The sequence below is a fragment of the Theobroma cacao genome, chromosome 2 (assembly GCF_053813885.1).
Source record: "Theobroma cacao isolate CCN51 chromosome 2, ASM5381388v1, whole genome shotgun sequence".
NCBI lineage: Eukaryota > Viridiplantae > Streptophyta > Magnoliopsida > Malvales > Malvaceae > Theobroma > Theobroma cacao.
Genome location: NC_142640.1, coordinates 12370192 through 12376944, shown reverse-complemented (window position 1 = coordinate 12376944; position 6753 = coordinate 12370192).

Sequence of the window (6753 nt, the reverse complement as noted above, 5' to 3'; positions counted from 1 at the left end):
ATTTATTAAATAAATAAATTACTATATCAATTATTGATTATATATATTATACTTTAATAAGTATTTTATTTATTTATGATATATATTTTATTAGGTTGAAATATTGTCGTTTGGTACTTGGGGAAAAAATCCATTTAGGAGCCGAATTTCTAACTCAATCAGAATAAAACAGATCAATTCAGGAACAACTAGAGAAATGGGTTGGCAAACACTAATCTTCTTATGTACGAGTAAAATCAAACCAGATCAATTATCTGTTAAATGAAATACGATTTGAATAAAACGGTTTAATTTAATTGGTCATAAATGTTTGGTTTAATTGATTTTTTATTGGTTCTCAGTTTTAAAATTTTTAGACCAATCCACTCAAAAAATCAAACTAATTTTTAATATATATTAATATATATAATATTTTTAATATATATTAAGAAGAATTGATAGTAAATTTAATTAACAATATACTTAAAATATATAATTTATTATATGCATGTAAACAAATCATAATCATAACAATTTAATTTTAATTATATATATTTATTTATTAATAAATCTGTATTAATATAAAATTACAAGTTATATATTTTAAACGATATAATATATATGTTAATTTTATAAAATATGATAGTAAATATCTTACATATTAATATGTTATAATTATTACATATTAGTAATGTTTCATATAAAATGTTATGAATATATATATATATATAATTGTATAAATTTATATATATTTAATTTATATATCAGCATTACTATAACTTATAATAAACTTTATTTATATGATTACACTTAATAACTTTATTAATTATTACTTTAGTTTTTATAATATATTATTTATAATTAATAATTATTTATACAAATTTTGATATAAAACATTATAATATATAAATTGTGTCATTAATTTCATATGTACATAATAAAATAATATATTATCTATATACATATATTTAATTTAAATATAAGTATTATTGTAACTTATAATAGACTTTATTTATATGATTACACTCAATGGTTTTAGTAGTTATTGTCTTAATTTTTATAACATATTGTTTATTATTAGTTATTATTTATACAATATTTGATATAAAAATTAAAATATTATAACATATAAGTTATGTCATTAATTTTGTATATATAATAAAGTAATATATATTATATATACATATATTTAATTTAGAAGAACTTGTAAGAAATAACTCCCTTTATAAGCCCAATTCAAAAATATCCTTCATTATAATTTTAATTATTTTTAATCAATTTTTAGCATGACTTGACAAGAATGCCCTTTAAACAATTTCAAACAAATTAAAATGGTTTCGATTTTCTCTATTCAGTCATCCTAATAAAAATTTCAAAATTAAATCTTGATTTCTCTCTCTTGCCAAATACTGTCTATCTCGTCATCCTAAAAAGTAAAAACGATATCAATGTATGTGTTTTAGGTTCTCTGATTTATTGGTTCCCTAAAGTTGAGGGGTTGAAATTAATTAGACATATCTGTAATAGAACATTGTATGACTTTGGTAACTTAAACCTAACTGCGAGTAAGTAAATCAATTAGTTATTAGGTATTGCATTACCGGTTTTTAGGTATTGCATGACTGGTGTTTAGGCATTGCATGACAGGTTTTACGTATTGCGTGACTGATTTTTAAATAATATCTACGTCACAATGCCTAAAAACTAGTCATGTAAGGCCTTTCTAACCAGTCACATAATGCCTATCAACTAGCAGTCACGTAATGTCATACCAACTAATTATGTAATATCTAAAAATCAGTTACGCAATATCTAAAACTTAGTAATGTAATGTCTAAAAACTAGTTATGCAATGCCTAAAAACTACTAAAATTATTTAATTCTATCTAACCAAAACAACAATTTCAAACAATACACTATATTTCATTTAACAACATAATCAACAAATATACTTACTTGGTAAAGAATGCTCAAAATGCTCAAAAATTTTTCTTCATGTATAAAAATCACTGCAAAATGCTTAAAAATGCTCAAAGAACAAAAGTTTTTTTACGTGTATCAAAAACTACTCCATAATATTTAAAATGCTTAAAGGTTTTTCTTTTTGGGAAAGAATTCTCCAGAGATGAATGGTCTGGCGAAAAAACTCAAAGAATAAGAATCGGTTTGAGATGCAAACCTAAACATATGGGTCAGTTTTACTAAGGTTAATTTTATTCAAAATTAATTTTTCTTGGCTAAAAACAGTTAAGATTATAAAAAAAAGGCTATTTTCAAAAACATTTTATGTATGAGGAGTATTTTTTAAAAGAACCTTATAATTTATACTCAATTTGTATATTTTGTAATTATGGATGAAATTTATAAATTTTAATATTATAATTTATAAAAAAAAAATTATAAAATTTTAATTCATTAATCCAAAATCAATCCGACTAAATCAATGGTATATTTGATGGATTTGATTTTTTTATGTTTGGTTAGTTTTAATCAATTTTTTTAAAATATTTGATCTATTTAATTTTTTAGTACGACGGATCATAGCACCAGCCTACCTATTTACTCACTTTTAATACTTTCTACATAATTTCTGGTGAGAATATGAGTTTCAATTAAATTAGTCAAAGAGAGAGCAGAGTTTGAGATTGATGAAAAGCAAAACGAACAAGAGAATCATTGGGGCTCATAAATGTTCTAGAATAGAGGCCTCCTAAACTTGAAGCGTCTTGCGTTGGGATTTTGAAAATCAATCAGGATAAGGTCGAGCTGGGAGCAAGCCGAAACGGCAGAGGCCAACGCAATGCCAACTCCGCTCTTCTTTATTATCCCTTTGCATTGCTACTACAATTCAATGCAACGTCATTCCTTTGAACTGATTTGCGGTTCCTCTCTCTCTCTCTCCCTTTTTATCTTTTGGATTTGGTTCAAATTTTGTCTGATTATTTCTTTCAGCATCTTCAGAGGATAAAAGGCTGAATGCCTACGGCACTATAATTCCAACAACACAATCAATAAGCATTCTAAAAGATGGGCGTTTGCATATGAGGTAGCTTGACATCTTGCTTTTCTTTTGTTTAATGTGAATAGGGTTGGTATATATTGGTACACATATATGCCTTTAAAAATTAATTTTATTATTTATTTATTCAATAAATAAATAACTATATCAATTATTGATTATATATATTATACTTTAATAAATATTTTATTTATTTATGATATATATTTATATATATATATATATATAAAATATGATCATAAATTATTTAGTAACATTACCAAAAAAACTATACTAACATTATAATATAATCCTAAGGATTCACGCATATTTTTCTTGTGGATTTTATATATAAGTCTTGTTAGACTATATATTGAGTCTAATACAACAGAGCTAGGATTTCAAGTTTGAGGGGATAAAAATAAAAAATTCAATTTTTGAGAGAGTAAAATTATAAAATTTTTAAAAAGTCAAGGGTAAAATTATAAATATTTAAAATAAAACAAGGAAAAATTGATAAAATTTTGAAATTTCGGGGCCCTCCCTCCGCCTCTGGAGTCTAATAGATCTATACAGGAGAGGATTGTTGATTTGTTGCTCATTAAAATTAATGAGTAAAAGTTTTTCAAAAACAAAATGCCTTGAAAAACAAACAAGCATAAATCCCTCTAGAGACGAAACACTTGAATCTCTTTTGAAGTACTCGCATCTTGATCTAAAATTTAATTTCTTTTGGAGTTGAGGGATTTGAATTGTTTTTAAGGTATGTGTATATTGATCTATAATTTTCTTGTGGAAGATTTTTTATTTTTATATTATATAACAATTGTTGTTATTGAATCAAAAAATAAAATTCCACATTCACGATAGAGAGAATCTAACTTATATATTGTAATCCCAATTTCTAATTATATTGCATTGTAAATTACCAAACGTCACCTAAGCGTCCACACCTCTACCTTTTATTTCCCTTCTTGTTACGATAGCATCCACCTACATGATTAATGATTAATGCTTAGTAATTAGTGATGTTTGGGCATTAAGTTGATTTATCTCCTTTTTCCTCTACTTTTAAATAATGGTAATTTCAAAACGAATTTTGAATAATCCAATTGCATCTACCCATAAAAGGAAATATAATGGTGTATAGTATTTTCTTTCTTTTTCTTTTTTTTTTTTTGGTTTTTTGAAAGAGCACTTACCTAACTTGTTGGTAGTAATGTGATTGCAGAGAAGATAACATTACAGTGTTTAGTAAATAAGTAAAGTAATAATTAAAATGCATAGAAGATAATATTGCAGTATTTGGTTTATAGGTACTTTGTTGGAAATATGATGTTAATTTTTAGAATTATCCCTATTTATTAAAGTACAAGTTTAATATACTTGTATTTTTTATTATTAATTTTTATATAATATCATCTCTTAAATATATTTTTAATGTCATATATTTTATTTTTATTTCTTATTATTCTCTTATATATTTTATTTTTGTTTCTTAATATAATTTTTTTATATTATATATTTTATTTTAATTTCTTTTCTCTTTAAAAGATAATATAAATTTTATTAATAATTACCATGACTATTGAGAATAATAAAAAGATATCCCTTGAAATTTATATATAAAAAACAAATTATAACATTATAAAATATTTTTAACAAATTAATAAAGTTGAAAGATAAAAATGTGTTAAAACAATTGCAGAGTGTAATGCAATCTGATTGCATTGGTTTTGGATTGCAATTACATTACATTTATTGACTGTAATGTGATTGCATTACAATCTTACATTATAGGGATTTATTGCAAAACAAACACTGTAATATAATTTAATTGAATACATTACCGAAAATGTACTCTCACTTCCCTTATACTAAATAATATCCTAAAGTCAAACTATTCTTATACCAAACATTATCCTAAAACTAAATAATCCTTATCTCGTAAATTTCATTAATATGTGATGGGAAAAAGATTAAATGAAAGAAAAATGAAAAATTAATTACATTCAAAGTGTCCACACCTCTACCTTTTATTTCCCTTCTTGTTACGATAGCATCCACCTACGTGATTAATGATTAATGCTTAGTAATTAGTGATGTTTGGGCATTAAGTTGATTTATCTCCTTTTTCCTCTACTTTTAAATAATGGTAATTTCAAAATGAATTTTGAATAATCCAATTGCACCTACCCATAAAAGGAAATATAGTGGTATATAGTATTTTCTTTCTTTTTCTTTTTTTTTTTTTGGTTTTTTGAAAAAACAGTTACCTAGCTTGTTGGTAATAATGTGATTGTAGAGAAGATAACATTACAGTGTTTAGTAAATAGGTAAAGTAATAATTAAAATGCATAGAAGATAATATTGCAGCATTTGGTTTATAAGTATTTTGTTGGGAATATGATATTAATTTTTAAAATTATCTCTATTTATTAAAATACAAGTTTAATATACTTGTATTTTTTTTATTATTAATTTTTATATAATATCATCTCTTAAATATATTTTTAATGTTATATATTTTATTTCTATTTCTTATTATAATCTTATATATTTTATTTTCATTTCTTAATATAATTTTTTTATATTATATATTTTATTTTAATTTCTTTTCTCTTTAAAAGATAATATAAATTTTATTGGCAATTACCATGACTACTAAGAATAATAAAAAGATATCCCTTGAAATTTATATATAAAAAATAAATTATAACATTATAAAATGTTTTTAACAAATTAATAAAGTTGAAAGATAAAAATGTTTTAAAACAATTGCAGAGTGCAATGCAATCTGATTGCATTGGTTTTGGACTGCAATCACATTACATTTATTGACTATAATGTGATTGCATTACAATCTTACATTATAATGATTTGTTATAAAACAAATACTGTAATATAATTTAATTGAATACATTACCGAAAATGTACTCTCACTTCTCTTATACTAAATAATATCCTAAAGTCAAACTATTCTTATACCAAACATTATCCTAAAGTTAAATTATCCTTATCTCGTAAAATTCATTAATATGTGATGGGAAAAAGATTAAATGAAAGAAAAATGAAAAATTAATTACATTCAAAGTGTCCACACCTCTACCTTTTATATCCCTTCTTGTTACGATAGCATCCACCTACGTGATTAATGATTAATGCTTAGTAATTAGTGATGTTTGGGCATTAAGTTGATTTATCTCCTTTTTCCTCTACTTTTAAATAATGGTAATTTTCAAAATGAATTTTGAATAATCCAATTGCATCTACCCATAAAAGGAAATATAGTGGTATATAGTATTTTCTTTTTTTTTTTTTGGTTTTTTTGAAAAAGCACTTACCTAGCTTATTGGTAGTAATGTGATTGCAGAGAAGATAACATTACAGTATTTAGTAAATAAGTAAAGTAATGATTAAAATGCATAGAAGATAATATTGCAGCATTTGGTTTATAGGTACTTTGCTGGGAATATGATGTTAATTTTTAGAATTATCCCTATTTATTATAATACAAGTTTAATATACTTGTATTTTTTTATTATTAATTTTTATATAATATCATCTCTTAAATATATTTTTAATGTCATATATTTTATTTTTATTTCTTATTATAATCTTATATATTTTATTTTCATTTCTTAATATAATTTTTTTATATTATATATTTTATTTTAATTTCTTTTCTCTTTAAAAGATAATATAAATTTTATTAACAATTATCATGACTACTGAGAATAATAAAAAGATATCCCTTGAAATTTATATATAAAAAA